Source organism: Castor canadensis, chromosome 12 (genome assembly GCF_047511655.1).
Source record: "Castor canadensis chromosome 12, mCasCan1.hap1v2, whole genome shotgun sequence".
Classification (NCBI taxonomy): Eukaryota; Metazoa; Chordata; class Mammalia; order Rodentia; family Castoridae; genus Castor; species Castor canadensis.
The window spans coordinates 23,958,993-23,977,378 of NC_133397.1; the positions used below are offsets into that span (position 1 = coordinate 23,958,993).

The 18,386-nt window shown below is 47.7% G+C and overlaps 1 protein-coding gene and 1 long non-coding RNA gene across 4 annotated transcripts in view; one reads left to right on the forward strand and one right to left on the reverse strand.

The window, feature by feature from the left end:
- Positions 1–18,386, forward strand: part of Babam2 (BRISC and BRCA1 A complex member 2) — a 372,389-nt gene that overhangs the window by 352,238 nt on the left and 1,765 nt on the right. The gene's annotated exons all lie outside the window — the stretch shown is intronic.
- LOC141414778 (uncharacterized) lies at positions 223–10,104 on the reverse strand. Its single transcript, XR_012439638.1, has 2 exons — positions 9,871–10,104; positions 223–624 (listed from the first exon to the last, which is right to left on the reverse strand). It is a non-coding gene; the product is annotated as an uncharacterized lncRNA (long non-coding RNA).

Consider the following 18,386-nt stretch of genomic DNA (forward strand, 5'->3'; position numbering starts at 1 on the left):
AGTACCACTAAATAAATAAGCAAACAAACAAACAAACAGCTGGAAGTTAGAAGGCCTGGGTCTCATCGAGGCACCACTATTAATTTCCTTTGGGGTCATGGGAAAGACTTTTCTGGGTCTCGGAACCGCCATCTATCTACAAGTACTGGGCCAGCACCTGGTACCTGCTGATCCCTAGTTCTAATACATTTCTGGGACTTTAAGTGAGGAGTATGTTTAAGGTAGCTTAGCACACTTTTTTTTTATTTGTGTTAAGAAACTTCTATCTCTGTTGCCAGAGGTCAGACATAAATTGAAAACTTACTTACTAAATAGAATTAAGGACATCATGTACGTGATGCTTTTTGTACAGCCTGTATCTGATATTTATAGAACACTTCAGCTGTGGAACGTGCACAATATGCCCTGAACACACACCCTGTAAAATAATTCTAGATGCAGTACATTTTCAGATGTCAAGTTAAAACAGCTTCTCAGGAATGAGGCTTGACTGTTCAGATGTGCATGTTGGTTTCTGACAGGTGCCGCCAGGGCTGCTCAGGGCTGTCATGTGTGATGTGGAGTCCAGCCAAGGCAGGAGGGTTCAGCCGCTTGTTCCTATCACTTCTCATTAGGGCATGAATTCTAGAAAAAGAAGGGAAGCATCAAAGAACAAATCAGAACCATCCATTATGTGCAGATCACAATGACAAGCAGAGGCCATACTTCTGCAGAAACAGGATTCTGTCTTGTCTGTTGTCAGATCATTCAGCACAAGGGCCCCCTGTGAAAATGAACTTAATTCACATCTTCCTTTAATAGACGATTGATAGAAATGAGCAAAAATGACGATAGATATGGGGACTGTTAGCCTTACTCAGTGGTCCACGAGCTACACAGCCAGCAGCATAGCTGGGTTGGATGTATGTCGGGCAGGAGTACATCCTAGGATGGTAAGCTTTCTGGAGGAGGCTGACTTTAGGACATGGGACAGGGAAGTACCTTAGAGATCCACTAGTACAGCTGGCTATGGATCTGCTGAGCTTTAACCATTGTGGCAGAAACAAAGTAATTGGTAAGAACCTCTTAGCAGTTGGCATATACTTAACATTTAGTGCATCATTTTAATTTCCTGGAAGAACTTGTTCAAGATGAACAGTGTGAAGACTAGTATCCTATGCCCCTGATGACTGGGCCAGGGCCCCACCCAAGCTGCCTCTGAACTCCTGTCTTTCTTCTGCCTCTTGCCTGCTCCCTTGCTCAAAGAAGCAGTGCAGTGGAGGCAAGGGCCAGAACCTGCATGCATGTCCCCATCTACCCACCAGTTGGGTGACCTGGGGGGAGTGGCCTGGATCACCAGCACCTTCTGCTTCAGGGCTTGTCCACAAGGCTGAAGGTATCTATGCCTATGTAGAAAGCCCATGGTGTTGTTGGGCAGAAATAACTCTTCTAAGAGCCTAAAGGCCTGGCACCAAGGACCTTTAAGAAAAGGTAAAGTGTCCTGTAGTCAAACTTAGACTGGGGTTTACAGGCAAGAGAAGAGAAAAGGCAAGGGATATTGTGATGGAGCAGGTCAAAGGCAACATGACGCTTCACAGCTGCCTCCAAACCAGTGGGGAGGACACGGTGAGAAGAGAGAAAATTCCAGTGACTCCTATCTTCCCAGACAGACACTTAGTCATGCCTGATGGAAAATGGAAGCCAGAAAGCGGAAGTGAGGCTGGGGGCACCAAGGGTAATCCTAAATCCACAGTTACTTCTAAGAGAAAAGTAATAATTTGTCTCTCCTGTGTGCCATGGAAGATCAGGGCCAGCCCGCGCTGCAGAGAAGCCACGAGCCAGTGGGAAACAGACTGTAGAGCAGCCATGATTGTAAGAAGCAGTGGTTTCCCAGAGCTGATCGAAAGGCACCTGCTAAGCCTGCACCTCTGTGTGTAGCTGCAGTTACGTTATTGCTAACTCCATTCAGCAAACATATAAGAGCCCACTGCACACAGAGCATGTGCAAAGCCCTGAGGACCACAGCCCGCAGCTGCTAGTCTCCTGCTCTTGTGCTGCTCTCTTCCTGAGACATGGCCTGAGTTGTCCCAGAGTCACTGGGCACATGCTCAGCTGTCTCTTTACAGCTGCAGTGTCCAGTACCTATCTTGTTGACTCTCAGGTCTGTCCAGGGTGGATTTTTAGTTGGCAAGCTTAGATTAGATTTTGCCTAAGTCACCAGCACTTTTCCCAATCATTCATTCATTCACAAATGTTTATTGAATTCAAACTAGGTATTAGGCACAATTTTAAGTGATGTGTAGAATATAGTGCCTGCCTTCAGAGGAGAGCTGAACAGTCTGTATAAATAACTCCATGTAAAATAGCCACATGGACAACATGCATGGAAGCACAGCAGGGGGCCTGAGAAAGGAGAAGGTGTCTGGTTCCTGAGCTCTTAAGAAGCTGGAGGTGGAGGATGGGCATGATCCAGGGAGAGAGAGGAAAGGAAGCACAGAAGGAAGAAAGAAAAGAAGGAAGGGAGCAGGCACAGGCAGGCAACAGAGTTCCATGGGATGGAAAGAACTCATGCTCTACAATCAGATCAACCAGAATTCAAATCCTGGTTCTACTGCTTTCTAGTTGTTTTTTGACCTCTGTGGGCCTTGGTTTCCTCACCCGCACTTGACAGTAACTATCTTCCCTCACAGGGGATTGTGAGTGTTAAATGGGGAAATGGTTATAAAATGCCTGTCATAGTGTTGGTGTTAGTAGTGGCTGCCATTATTGACTGCCCTGCCCTGACATTTGGCCCTTTTTCTGTAGGCAGTAAGATTTTTAAGAACTTACATATTGATAAAATGGTCTACCTCGGTGTAGATAGGTAAATCCAACTCTTAGCCTTGGGAATATTAATAAGGGCATGAACATTAAGTTCTAGGCTTATGGAACACTATAAAGGGACGTTTGTGTTGGGTCCTTTTATTCCTTTGCCACCATGATACCCAGGGCTTTCAGAGACCCACTCTGGTTCTCTGGAATTAGGATGGCTAGATACAGCCTCTTAAAATGCAAAATGCCTCATTAAATTTAAATATGAGTTAAGTTACAAATCATTTAGCCTAAGTATGTCCATGCAGCATTTAGGACATATTTACACTAAAAAGTTATGTGCTATTTGTCTGAACTTTGAATTTATCTGGGCTTCCTGTATTGAGAGGCAACCCAGCATCAGCCAGAATGATCTGTGCCTAGCTGGGAAAGGATTCACCCTTCTTCTCATCTCTCAGGTTGTAAAGACTCCACACAGCAGGCCTTGGGCTGAGCCTTCAAATCCCTTCCTGGGCAGGCAGACACTCAATGCTGATGGTCCCCAGTGCCTAGGTTTGGAGATGGGATTGAGGGTGAGGCAGGAAGAATGGCTTGTGCCAGCCTGCACGTATCTCAGGCCTCTCTGTGCCTGGGCACAGACACACATGAGGCTTTACTTCCTCCAACTTGAAGGTTCTGTGGAGGATTTTCTTTTCTTTCTTCAGAATATTCTCATAGACAGTTGGCAGAATGAAGACAGCCTGTGTGGTCTGGTAACTTGCTCATAAAGTAAGGGCCACCCTCAGGAGTGCCTTCTTCCAGTGTTTCTTCAGGGACTTGGGACAGTCACCCAGGTGTGATAGTAAAGGACTAACTGCACACTGCTGCAGGAGTCGGAGGGTCACAGGAGAGCTGGAAGGGCAATCCAGAGCAGGAATTTGAGTCTGAACCCCCATCTGTCTTCTGGCTGCTGCTTTCATTTTTTAGTGATTGTTCAGGGAATCAGACAATTCCCAGCATACTTGTTTGGTTGATTTCTGAATATTCCTCTGGATTGCATAAGTCCCCAGACTGCCTGGTGCTATGTCCTTTATACTGCCACACTCGGCTCTGTGCTTTGACTCCTGTCCTGTAGGCAGAGTTTGTTAAGGCCCCAATAGCAGACCACTACTGCTGGAAGCCCAGCCTGTTCCTGGCCTGCCCCTGTCATGCTTCCTCGTCCGTTCGTCGTCCCCCTCCACCCCCCCACCCCACCCCCACTCCCCCCCCACCCCCCACCAAACCAAGTGCTCTGCAATTAAGATGGAAAAATCCACCTCGGAACAGATAGCTTTTAACCTCAGTTTCGGGGGGAGAATCTATCACCATAGCATAAGGTAAAAATTAAAACAAAGCAGTTTATAGGTTCAAACAGAATATCATCTTTGGGCTAAACAGTGAGTTTGACCTCTTACTCCTCCCAGACCAGAATGATTATGTAGCTGCCAGGGAGTTCTAAGGGATCACTGCATTAACAGGTGTCACCAGCAAGGTGGTGTTAACTCTAAGACCAACTTTATCTGAGTGCTCTGAAAGCAAACTTGACTGTGCAGGCAGAGCCAGCCCACGTGCAAGCTCAGAGAGCAGTCATGGGATCTTTCACTCTTTTCATTTTCTTCTTCTTGCCACAACCTGTCATGAGACCAAGAAAACTTGTTTTGAAAATGCTCGACAGCCAAAACAACCTGTTCTCAGCCCTGGACGAGAGGGCTTGTCCTCTCTGACCATTTATGTACTGTTAGACGTTTGACTAGCTGCTGACTGGAAAAAATGAATTTACTGCTTTCTTCTCACTTTGTTCACAGAGGAGTGCCAGTGGCTTTCCAGCCCATGTCCTGGCATTTTAAGATTGTGCTTCAGTCTAGGTGATAAATGACTATGAGCGATATATATTTAGGAGGCTCTAACCCCTGCTTCTGTGTCTACATGCTGAACTAGATATGCAGGTGGTCTTTCTCAGTCCCATTAGATGTTAGCCTGTACAGAGATATTAACTTGTGATTTTCCACCTGCTTTTTGGTCCCTTCTGGTGAAGTTAAATATCTTAGTTAAAAATCTCTCGTTAGGGCCAGGCATGGTGGCTCATACCTATAACTCCCAGGTACTCAGGATGTGTTGATCAGGAGGATCAAGGTTCAGGCCAAAAAATTCTCAAGACCTCATCTCAAGAAAAAAGCTGAGTTTTTGGCCCATGCCTGAAATCCCCGCTACATGGGAGGTGTACGAGGGGGATCTCAAGTCACATTGGCCCAGGGAAAAAATATAAGACCCTATCTGAAAAATAACTAAAGCAAAAAAGGCTTAGGGGTGTGGTTCAAGTGGTAGGGCAGCTGCCTACCAAGTGTGAGGCCCTGAGTTCCAAAAAACCACAGGAACATCAGAAAACAATAAACCTGCAGTTATTCAGGTAGCAGTTTTGGCCTCTACCTTGGTGGCTGTCCAGCTTGAGCAGTGTTTATAAACATTCATAAACTGTGTTTATGAATAAAGTTTTATTGGAACATAACCACACCCATTTATTTACATCTTGTCTATGGCTGCTATCACTACAAGGGAAGACTTGAATTATTTCAACAGAGTATGGAACTTGGAAAGCTGAAAATATTTAGTGATCGTCTGGTCTTTGCAGAAAGTTTGCTGATCTCTGAACTAGATGTTATCTGCGTTTCCAGCATGGCACTTGTGAACGTTCTCTGTAGGAAGAGCTCCCATAATATGGGGCTGACTAGGGAAAGGGCCTCTTTCCTTCTTCCATGTAGTGGTTGGCAATACAGAGAATGCTTTTGACACTGCTTACTGTGCAAAGGATGGGGGATGTTTTGCTGTATTTTTACAGAGTTTATTTTGCTGTGTGTCTATGTTTGTTCATGGGTCTGGTGGCTTTGGCACCCATGGAGTTCACCAGTTTGGGAAAAAAGATTCCTTGGCTATGGAACCAACTGTATTCAGTGACAAGGTGGAATATCTATTTGTACCCACGTGGAAAGGAATACGTATTTGAATGCCCATTCATCTGCCTGGTAAAGTGGGGCAGGGGTAGAAGGGACACTACATACTGCCTTCAGAAGCCCAGACAATGCCCACCCCTGGTCTGGCCTGCCTTAGTCTCCCAATCTGAGCAGTAGGATGGGGGAAGATAGCTTTGGGCCATAGTAAGAGAAACAGAAATGGGTTCTAAAAATGCTTTTAAAATGCAGACTAGGAAAGAACTAATCTTTTTCACCTTCCTCTCCCAAAGTCAATCCCAACAAAGTTGCAATTTATAGAATTTGCATGCCAGTAAAACAAATTCAGATACCTAAGAGAGAACCAAAAATACAGAAGTGAACAGTCCTCTTATCAGGACCACTGTGGCCTATAAGAAAGCGTTGTGCAAACTGAAAAAGGGTGCCCCCCTTTGGATTGGTGCAGAGTTTGACTAATAACTTGGGGTAAAGCAAAATCTGCCCCTTTCTCTGGGCACATGGCCCTGGGCAACCGCACAGCTTAGCAAGCTGAACACAGGCTAGATTTTAGCTCCTACTTACTGCCATGGCCTAGAAGCTGCTCTTCCAAGTCCAGCAGTCTCTCCTAACACCCAGCTGGTATGTTAGAAGTCTACAGAGGCCTGTCACAGTCTCCTTGATAGCTAACAACATGTTAACTCTGTTTGACCTTGGCCTTTGAAACCACAGTATACTGGGCTGGCCACTGGCACGCCCCTCTTCCTAGTCCCCTGCAGCAGAATTGCAGTGTGATTGTAGGGTGCTCCCTGGCTGAGAGCAGAAACTTGGTCCTCTTGCTGAGTCTCTGCAGGCCTGATAAGCTTAGGCACTGATGTTGGGGAGCCTAAGCTCTGGCTCAGCAAAAGAAATACTTGTGATTTTCCACATAGTTCCATCTCAAAAGCAGCACACTAGCAGCACCAAGAAATGTGCTCAGAGGTCCAGAATAGACGGGCTCCTGGTAGGAGGAGCTGACCTCACTGTCAAGGCATTGGGTTACAGCTACCCAGTGGAGTGTGTTGTCAGAGCAATTTGGAGAAGGCTGGGAGGAAGCCTGAGGGTAGCACTGCATTGTGGTCAGATCTGAGTCCACTCCTCAGTTCATGCTGGAAATTGTATTCAGGCCAGCCATGTGGACAAATTTGAAAGACTCCCATACCACCCTTCTCATCGTGTGTCTGTCAGCAGTTCCCAGAATTCAGAGGCTAAAGAAGTTGGAAAAAAGAGAAGCCGAGAGCCCACAGTGATCAAGGACTGAATGTCTATTTCTGGTCCCCTTTCTCTGTTCTAAAAGATGATGGGAACAGAGGGAATGCCGTTCTTCACTGTCCTCAGCATGTGCAGAGAACCATGCTAAGGAACGAGCATGTCCTATGGACTCAGCACTTCCCTCTCTGGGGCCTTAAAAGATGCACTAGGAAGATAAAAGGCATAAGCACTGTCCATCCCAGGCAAGGGGGGATAGTAGGCTAGTGAGATCTACACGGAATTGGCCATGTACAGTAGCCTGGGACCACAGCTCAGGCCTGAGAGAAAGACTCCTTGCCCAATGACAGATGCTCCTTATTTTTAAAATGTACTATTCCCCATCACCAGGCTCCGGATGTTACCCTCATGTTTAACTGCAGTGTGCTGTGGCTAGATAGATTTGGAGTAGTGCTCTAGTGGAACATGGTTGCCCCTGGAGCTGTGTTTTCCTGCTCCTTGTAGAGCCCACAATGGCCACCGAAGGCACAGAAGACCCTCCTGAGCTGACAATGTGTTACTGGCAGGGCACTGGCTCAGACCCACGTCCCCCTCTGCCTTTACCCCATGCCTGACCTTGGACAAGTTCTTCCTCTTTGCAAGCCTGTTTTGTCGTGCATACTGTGGCAGTACAGAAACAGGACCTTTTCCACACGTGTGGTTTTATTTGGATTAACCTAAGGTTATTTTAAAAGCGTATTGTAAACTGCAGAATACCAAGTATCAAGTTAGTTCACTCACTTACTCAATAAACATTGGAAAGCTACTAGGTGCCAGGCACCAGATAGACAGTGGCTCCAGGTGTCCCGGGCCCTTAGCAATGGGAGCTTTTCAAGAATTGTTTTTTAGTTAAAGCAAAACAGGAGTTGCTCAGCATATGTTTCCGTAGCTGTCTGATGGCAGAGGAGTGGCGGGGAGGAAAGGAAAACAGTGTGACTTGAGTTCTTACCGTGTACCTGACACGGTGCTTCACAACAGCCACAGCAGGGAACTATATGGAAAGCCAAGGACTTCCCCAGACACACAGGTAGTAAGTGATGGGCCTATATGTAAATTCAGTTCTTTCTGATTCCAGAGTCCATGTTCTTCTCTGAAGCCGGTGGGAAGTGGTTAAGGGTGTAATCCTTGCCCCAGAATGACACCAGGAGGCTCTTTCTATAGTCCATTTGTCTTTTTCCAGTCCTATCTCCCAGATCAATGGCCCAGGCCAAATCCAAACCAAATATGATCACCTTGATTCTAGACCAGAAGTAGGAATCAGAGCAAATAGAGGCTGTGTACCCAAAAGCAAAACTTCGTGCACTTGGGGTGCAAGCCTTGAACGCATGCTCAAAATTCCTTCCGTGGTAAACCACTTTGAGAAAAATCTCACCCAAACAATGTGCTCTTGGCAGGGGGAGGGTGGCGTCTTTTCAGGCATTCAGCAAACCTGCAAGGACCCAGTGATCTCTCAAAGGAGTTGTGGTTCCCCCAGAAGATCTGGCTTTTTGAAAATAAGCTTAGAAACGATTCCCACTCAAGTCTTGATGCTTCCCTTGCCTTTAACTCCCCAGGGAGGAAAGTCATGGAGTTCCCAGCTCAGCATTGATACATCCTTTTCTCAAGTTTAATATCAAGTATTTATTCTGATGAAATGGGGGAAGAGGAAAAAAACCTAAAGAGATTATTATCTGACTTGGTTTCCAAAAACCAGTCCCTGGAGTTGACTTTTGTTGCATATATTTAAGAATACATCCACAGTGGGCTGGTGACAGCTCAGTGATAGATGTTCAGTTGTTCAACAGAAAATTAGGATATTTCTGTCTCACTGACATGCAGCCTCCCAACCCCAAATAAGCCCAAGCCTCTGGTGTTAAAGCCAGGGAGAGCCAGCGATACCCAGGGGACTCCTCCCAAGCAGTCAGGAATGCAGCCTGACCTTGGGACCCACAGCAGATGGTGGAGCTTCCAGCTACCCCACCACTCAATTCACAGGGCCTTTGCTGAACCTTGGTGAGGTCTGAGCCACCCAGCTCCAGACCACAGCCAAGGGTGACCACAGAAGTAGATAGCTTGTGTGCCAGAGACATCTACCAGCAACCCAGGCAGTCTGTGTCAGATGGCTTGGTTTCAGAGTAGAGGAGGGAGTTGTGGAGGGAGGTCCAGGTCTCAGTTCCTGAGAAGGAAGAACAGTACTAGATGTGCCTGTAAGTACTTTGCTCCTCGTCCCAAAAGACCATCCCTCAGAAGAGCTGTTAGGGCAAGCCCTGCCTCGGACAGCCTCCTAAGACCTCTCCCTCCTGTACGGTCCTCTGATTGGCACCAGCCATGCAGTGCAGACCTTCCGAGGCAGGATAAATGGCTTGGGCTGGGTTGGCAGCAGGAGGCTCCATGGAGGACCTAACACTTAGCCAGGCCTTGAGAGCAGGTAGGTTTCGAGTAGGTGGAAAGGCCTCGAACATGTTTCACAGCCCAGGAAAGTACCCTTTCCCTGCAAAGTAAAGGGGCTCCTACTTAGCTGGCTCCCAGACTTGCAAAGGAAAATTAATTATTGTTTGTGATGCACTTTAAGATTCCCCGATGAAAGGCCTTGTATAAATGCAAATTATTATTATTGTCATTAAAGGTGCTAGACGTCTGGCCTGCTGCATAATGCCTTGGCACAGTTCTGAGCAGAAAAGAAAGCAAACTTGAGGCAGAAAGTTTGCTCAATGCAGTAATGAGTGGGCCAAGGAGGGCTTGGCCCGTGACTGTACAAGCAAAGCACCCGGCTCCCTTCCAGGGTTACAGGCAGCTCTTTGCTCTGGGAGTCAAGTGTCTGTGTCCCTTGAGGGCCAAGGCCCAGCTCACATACCTTTTCCCAGGCAGGAACCAGCCCATTCCTAGGGCAGGAGCTATCGTGAGCGTGTGAATGTTGGGTTGTCTGTAGGCTTCAGGGCGGAAGGAAGATAGTCAGGACACTGGCTGTCATTCTGGGGATCCTGAGACAGATCCAAAGCAAAGGGGAGCTGTATAGAAACCTCAGACATGTGCAGTGCCTTTCACAATGCCTATTAAGGCTCTTGAGGGAACCCCTCTAGCAAAGCACAGGGAGACGTCATTTATTAAATTACCACTTCCACTTGAGAAACTGCCTCTGACTAAAGCAGTTGGATTAATACCAAAGCAATAATAATAATGATAAACAATAAAGGATAATAGTGTACTAGAACTAACAGTGGCCTCAGAAAGCCATCCCTTCACTTTATAGATGAGGCATGTGGGGCCCAGAAGGTGAAGTGGCTTATCCAGGGTCACGTAGCAAGAGAGAAGCAGAAGAGGAGCCACTCAAGCATTCCCAGTCCGGGATCATGCATTGACCGTGTTGGGATACAATGCTTCCCATTTTCCAGATCTTGCAACAACCTTAGGGAGTTTTAAGATGCCAGATGCTGTCTACATTAAAGGAACCTTCTGGGTACCCGTTACTCTTCTGGGAACTCATTATTTAGAGAACATTTATGTCCCCATGTCAACTGCATGGACTGCATGTGCCCTTCTCGTACTTTCTTTCCTTCCTTCTGGAGACTTTGAGTAGCCTCAGTTTTCAGTAAGGGACACTAGTACTCCCAAGAATCAGAAAGGTCAAGTGAGAGGCAGGCCAAGTTCATCCCTTTTGTCCCTTGTTACCACAATCATAATTCTACTGAGAAGAAGCTACTCCATGCAGACCTCTAGATGCGGACAAACCAGTCAACAGCTTTAGACATACAAACTACCAGAGGGAGGTCCATTTAGGGTGTCATAGAACAAATGCTGGTGTAATGGGGGCTGGCAGTAGGTAGCTCTTAAAATTCATTGTTGGGCTATTGGGAATTCTAGTTGAGTTTTAGTGAAGGAAAGTGAAATTCAGCTAAAATGATATTTGTGATGTTTTACAAATCATCCATCTTACTCCCTTGAGCAGATAAGAAAATGGAGGAATGATTCATATGGCAGAGCCAGGGATGGAGCCCAAGTTTCCCAACTCAACTACTAGCACTCTTTCCACTGGAAATTGTAGCAGGATGGAAAGAATGTGCTCTTTGGAGTCAAGGAGCTCTGAACTCATAAATAGCATTGCTCCCTGTTAGCTGTGTGATCTTAGAAAAGTCGCTTGGCATCTCTGGATCAGATTTCTCACTGGTAAAAACAGAGACAGTGACTTGGTAGTGGACTTGTTAGAGGAGTAAATGTAAAGCAGTGTGAATGAAGATAAAATGTCTAGCCTATAGAAGATACCTCCCTTCCCTTGTACTGTGGCTTCCAGACTTTTTTTTTAAACCACAATCCACAGCAAGATATTTACTTTACAACCTAATTCAGTATATATAACTGAAACAAAAGTTTCACAAAACAATATTTCCCCTTGCCACATCCAATGCACTCTGATTTTATTTCACTTTATTTTAATGCTGGTCAAGACTCACTAAATGGATTTCACAACCCACTAATGGATTGCAGCCCACTGTTTGAACAAGCCTGCTTTACACCACGTGTGGACATCATTTCCCCATATCATGTGTAAACCCTTCCTGTCCTTCCCTCCCTCTGTCTAACTGGCACCTGGGGCCGCAGAGCTACCTGTTCACAGCATGTGGAGAGACGGCATGTACAGGGCTCTAGGTTGGTGCTCTGTGGACCACCGAGCAGGTGAGCATCTTCCTCTATTTCCTCCCCAGCTTCTCAAGTGTACCTCTCATGAATTGAGCAGGTCCTCCACCTGCCAAGAGTTCTAGCCCCACCTGGCCTTCTATTCTTCCAAAAGAAGAACAACTACTTCTTTGGGAATTGCTGCTATTTCACATGAAGCCCAGAGGACCAGGCTTCTGGGGATATTAGTTCAGCTGCAGAGCCAAGGATTGAAAGTGAAAAGGGGAGGAACCGTGGCTATTTTGCTGCTGCTGCTTCTCCCAGATCTTTGAGGGTCACCCTTGAGCACCTAGTCAAGAGGACAAAGACCCAAAGCACTAGGATAGCCAAAAACTGTGCCCAAAAGCCAACAAGGGCCCCGGAGAAGCTGGGGAGGACATAAGCTGCATCTCCTGGATGCTGAGGTACAAAGGGAAAAGACAAATTTACCATCAAGCAAACAACCCATCAGAAACCTAGAAACGCTCTGGAGATCATTTTATGGCCCAAAGAGTTGATATGCTAAGTGTTGTCTCGGTCCTTTGGGACTAGGACTAGACTGTGGGTCAAGGCTGGTCCCTGGCAATGCTGAGCAGAAGTCTAGAGGCACAGCCCTAGCTGGAGTGTGACTTGGGGCCTGAACCCCACATTCTGCAATAAGCTCTGTGGTACTCTGAGCACTTCCTCTCTGAGGGCCATCCTTTGGTTTTTCCCTTGTTGCTGACTAAGATATGGAGGGTGATCTGGATGGTGGTGACTCACCAGCCATCAGACAGGCAGCCACTTCTTCCCAGCAGGTGAACTGATGAGTAGCTCTCCTTGTGGCAAGATCCCTGCACTCTCCAGGTGTTCATGTGGCCATCATTACATCTTGGCCCATGCTGAGCTCCTGCTCATGCAGCCTTGAGCAGAGCAATCAGGGCATACCAGGCAGGTACAAATGGGGAGACCAGATGAGCACAGAACTGGGCCCTGCTCTGGTTTCCCAGGGTCTAGTAAGCACCGCATTCATTAGCCCCTGCGGCCACTGCCTGGCCTCAGCCCCAGCCCCAGCCCAGCCAAGTGTGCCCTGTCATTCCAGCCCTTCTTGGTGACCCACACTGTGTGAGATGGCCACACTGCCATCCCAGCCTCTCATCAAGCCAGTTACGGTGGAAGCAGCACCAGCTAGAAAGGAAGGAGACAGAGATGGGCTCACTCTCTGCCTACCAGCTCTGGGGCCACAGGGGCAGGCATTCATTCATTTATGTATCAGGTTGACATTGCTCTGCAGTGGATCCAAGGAAGGTGGGCACCAGGGACACTGAGGATGGTTCAGCCCCAAATTTAACCCTTGAGGGGCTCACAAAGAAGGACTACCTTTGCTGTTATTATTACACTCCATATTAGGGGGACCACTACAACCTCTTCAGTCCTCAGTTCTCCCTTCCCTGGAATGATTGACCATATGACTCTGGAGTATTCTTCTGTTAGAAGATTCTATCGTTCTAAAGTACATCTTCATATAAGCCAAACATTTATATTTGTAAGTGTAGAAATCTATGTTGAGTTCACTGTATGTGAAGCTGGGAGTACAAAGATGGGTGTGTCTGAACAGCGGTCTTCCTTCAAGGAGCTTATAGTCAGGCATGGGAAGATGGGTGGCATGTGGTAGATGAGTGCGCACAGAGATGGAAGCCTAGAGGAACAAGCCAGCCTTGCATCCAGGGAGGCTTGAGCTCATTAGGACACCCTGTCCCTCCCTGTCATTTAGCCAGCTGACCCGACACTCTCCTCCTCCCGCTTCTCATATGCTGTACCAGGGGCTGCCAAGGGAGCAGAGATGCCTACAGCCCCAGGGAGTAAGCCCTGGCCCCTGCAGTTGCAGAAACTAGCCAAAAGTTGCAACAGCCCCAAAGGAACTGACCAAGCTCCAGGAATTCTCCTTAGAGGGCCTCAGAAGGAGAAAACTAGGTAATTTTGTTAACTTTAGTATGTTAAAATACCCTGTGATAGGCTAGGAGTGTGACTTAACTGATAGAGCACCTGCCTAGCAAGCTCCAGACCCTAAGTTCAAACTCCAGTACTGTCCCCCCCCCAAAAAAAGAAAATACCCTGTGATTTGACAGTAACCAGACTTGATCCCAATACTTCAGTATCTACAAATGGATCCCTAAATTCTAGAACAGCATTCGAGACTACAGGCCTCATGGGCAAGGAGGTAAGGACATGAACCTAAACATCTCAAACCAAGTCATACCAAGACTGGTGCCCAATGTGCCATGGAATCAAGTGGAGGGGAAATTGAGTCCAGCTGATGGCAAGGGCCTCTGCCTGAAGCCACAAGCATGTGAGAATAGGTCCCCCAGTGATATCAAACCTTTGCATCTCCAGTGTGTTAATGCCTTGTTTTACAAGCTTGGACCCCTGAAAACAACCAGGCTCCACTCAAGGGTTGGCACATGTAGCAAGACTGTACATGAACCGTTACAACCACTTGTTTGTTTCCAAATCCCACACCAGAGAACCAGAATGCCAATGCCTGGGGCACAACCACAGAACAAGTGCCCATCAATCCAGTCACTGGCTCACCAAAGGCCCCCAGAATTGGATAGACAGTTGTCACATGGGCTTTGGAGGCTTTGGAGTGGACGGCATTGAAATGGAACCAGGTCTCTTTGTAAAGATCCTATTATAAGCATGGCCCTTTGACATGAGGCGAGGACCCGGAGTGAGTCAGTAATTACAGTGGTGGTTCAAGACAATGAGAACAAGGCACAACCACGAGGCATGATTAGGAGGACTTGTCTTACACTAGTTACAGGACTGCTTTGATTTTCATACCACAATCGGTTTTCAAATGACTGATTAAAAACATGTACCAGTTGAAGTCACAGCTGCAGAATAAAACTGAAAAAAAAAGCAATGAGACTTGGATGTTTGGAGCTTGCCTCTATTTGCAAAAATGACCTCTGATTTGATTTTTGTGTTCTTGATTTCCTGTCAGTGAGGGTCGTGTCCCTGAACCACTTCTCCCACCCCACCCCAACGCCACGTTGGCCTGGCTCTAGCAGACGTCATATGTCTCATCTTATAATTGCCCAAAGAAAAGCATTTTTGAATTCCAGAATTCGAGTCCTGTTGTGGAAGAAGGCAATTGTTTAGGCTTTTGCAAAATAAAAAGGTCTGTCTGAGCAAGCCAACTAACAATGCCCGTGTCTTGGGCCGCCAAAGCCATGTGACTCTTCAACACCCCTGTGGCCAACAGCTGCTACCTCCTCCCTGACCAAGCCTTTGACCAATACCACACCCACACCCAAGCTGCATGCCCAGCAGGTTTGGGCAGAAGACAATTGAGAACCTGGAGGTGCTTCTGGCTTGCAGAGGTTACCCTTAGAGGTCTTTCAAAAGATGCACAATATCCTAATGACTTTGGCTGAGTGTCTAGCCCTGAGAGTGGCCAGCTCTGTATCGCCAGCTGCCAGTGGGAAAGAAGATCCCAATCCAAAGAGCAAGAAAGAAGGGCAAGGTCCTAGGACCCCTCTCTCCACACAGGGCTTTTCTCCTCAGCAGTCACACATGCTTGTAGCCCTTTCCATAGACTCCAAACCTCCTCCTCCTCCTTTAGTCCCAGCTTGGTCCCCATGGTAACAGTTGGCATCTATGGAGCATCTATTATGCCAGGTACCATGGCAAGTGCTTACTTGGACTATCTCATTAAATTTACACAAGAACCTTTTTAAGGTAGGCACAATTCTTCCCACTGTAGCGATGAAGAAACTAAAGTCACTCACCCTAGGGATCCAGCTAGTAAGGAGTGTGACCAGGCCTGGAACTCAGGTCTGGCTGGCCCCAGAGCCTACACTGCCCTACCTGTCTTCCACATACTGCAGCCACAGGGCTTGGTGATCATCAGACTCAGCTCTCAGCTGGTAAATGAGGGAACCTGGAGCTCAGAGAGGAAGATTGGCCTTGAGCCCAGGGCTAAGAAAAGTAGAGTCATTGAGCACAGCAGCTCCTGACTCCTGGCCCAGGGGCTCTGCTCTCCTCCCCATGCCTGGGCTGGGAAGCCTGGGCTGTCTCCCCTGCTGCTCTGTCTGTGCAGAACTGAGTTGGTCTCAGCCCAGGGTCCATTCTCCAAGTCTTGTTCTTCTTACTGAGACTCTGAGATTAGACTGGGTCGTGATTTTCTGAAACCCTGAGCAAAGAAGCTGAGATCAGAGAAGAGGGTTGGAACCTTATTATGACCTAAGGCACAGCGAGCTCTAATTTGATCTAAAAATAGATTGCTTTCCAGTGTGAGTAAAATTCAGGGCTTGGCTTACTCCAGGCCTCTGGCTCCTGGAGCACCCCCCACCCCCGGCCAACTTATGGGGAGACAAGGAGCTTTCCCCACCACAGCACACACTTCGGAAGCTTACTGTACACTTTGCCTTTGGGTCACAGACTTTTTTGTTTTAAAGATGACAGATAACTAGTGCCATTAGCAAGCTGTACCCTGGGCAGCTCTCCATTTTCTCCGATAAAAAGTGAAATAAATGAAAACAGTTGCTTAAAAAACATCTATAAATGGGTGGGAGCCAGTTGTCATTTTCCCCTTCCTCCTCCCCCTCCTCCTCCTTTAACTGACTTAATGAGGATCCAAGCTGAGAAGCGCCCGCTGCAAACAGCTGGTAGCATGGTGCCTTAAATAGCCCTGGCCACGCTTCCTCTTGGCGGCACACAGTTTGCCCTAGCAGGGAAAGCCCGGGACACACAGGAAACTTTAGAACTTTCTGGAAAGGAAAGAGATGCCTCTCAAACCTGCTCCCTCTTGCTAAGGACCTTTTTGTGTAAGGAGCTGGCAGACCCTTTCCCCTGGAAGCGTCTGAGAAAAAAGCTGAGCTGGTAGACTAGCAGGGCCCTTGGTACTCAGGCCTACGAGGGGTTGTAGAGGACTCCGCTGGGAGATGGCAGCCAGTACCATTCACTCACCAGGCACGTTGTGGCCCTGGTGTAGATTAACTGCAGCTTCTCCCCAGGGCCCTCAATTGTCCAGGAAGGCCCCACTCCACAGTGCCCTTGAACTGCAAAGCAAAAGCTTTACTCTCGACCTCTGACCCTCAGAAGGGCCACTAGGCTCTCACAGTGACTGCTGGGAAAATAGCAACCACTGAAACACATAAGAAATAAATGTCCCCCATGTCTGGGCAGTAGCCAACAGTTGCCATACATTGTCACATGGCAGTATCACCCCCACTCACCACAGGGGACTAGAGCCCAGTGCAATTCTTGGCCCACCCAGCCCATATATGTTCAGGATTCCTTCTACATCGCAGCCATGCCTTCCCTCCTCCCCTCAGTGCATTAAGGAGGATTGTGGCCTAGTGTGATCACCGCCAAGGGCTTTGAGGTCCTAAGTGAAGGTGACAGCTTGACTGACACTGGGCTTATCAGGAGTGGATGGAGGAGGGTGCTTTGTCTTCCTCACTATTGTTGGCACAGGTTGAAATTTAAGAATGGACTCTTTTTCTTCAGCTCTACCTAAATATTGCATTTTGGGGCTTTTAGGGGCTGTTCTCTCTCCTGCCTTCTTAAAGTGTATAATGGATGTGCTTTCACTGCTCCTTGCAAACTGGTGGCTATCACAAGCTACATTAATTAAAGCCATGACCTCACCAAGTACTTTCTATGGACAGCATGCTCAGCCAGGCCAGCTCACTGACAGGAGGACACACGCCCATCTTCCAGGGCCCAGCAGTGTAGCCTGGCAGACAGGATGTGTGCACATGGGGGCCATTGCCCTGGAAGACTCACAAAGAATGTCTGCGTGCAGGAGGGAGCTGTTTGGTAGCCAGGGAAGACTTAGAGAGCAGGGCATCTGGCCTGAAGGTGGGCATAGTGCAGAGGTGGAAAAGGCACCAGGAAGGTGGGGCAGGTGATCACATGGGGCCAGGTATGTAGACTGGGGCTCATAGCCTGGACCACGGATGGGCTTCAGGGGCCCCTGACATCCTCCACTTGCATACCATATGTGCATTGTAGGACAGGGAGTCCCACCTGCCCTTTTTCTAGGGAGAGGATTCTTCACTTTCTTAACTTTTCAAAGGCTATGTATCTTTAAAAACATAATAGAAGAAAAGAGTAAATTTTGTTTAAATGAATTGGAGTCTCTGGGAGCCAGGCTGAGAGTTTGGGGAGCATAAGGTCTTGGTCAGAGTGGTTATCTAAACTATACTCCAAGGGAGTCATCCAACTGCAGAAGAAAGACAAGGCAGACCTGGGTCCCAGGGAGGTGAGCTTCCGAGACAGTTCTATAGACGGGTAGCAAGGGTGTCACCAAGGATAAAGGGTGTCACCATGGGGGACACATGAGGGGAGAATCTTGAGAGTGAATTCAACACGCAGGTTTATAGCGAGCCATGGAAACTGGCTGGAAAGGCAACAGACCAGAGTGACTTCCAGGTCCTCTGTGGTCCTGGAATGTCCACAGTGGTTGGGACCTTGGAACTGAAAGTTGGGAGAGGACGAAGGGCCAGAAACCAGGCTGGAGTGTGCTCTGCTGAAAGTGATGAAAATCTGCAAGTAACTATGACCTTGACCTTGCTCTGCATGAGGGAAATGAGCAGCAGGAAAGGACAAGCCCAAGGAAAGGTAGCATCTGGGAGGAGAGAGGGAAGAGAGAGACAGGAGATCTGTGATATTTAACGTCACAGAAATTTACAGGGAAAGAGCATCCAGAGAGAGCAGCCAACGTTTAAA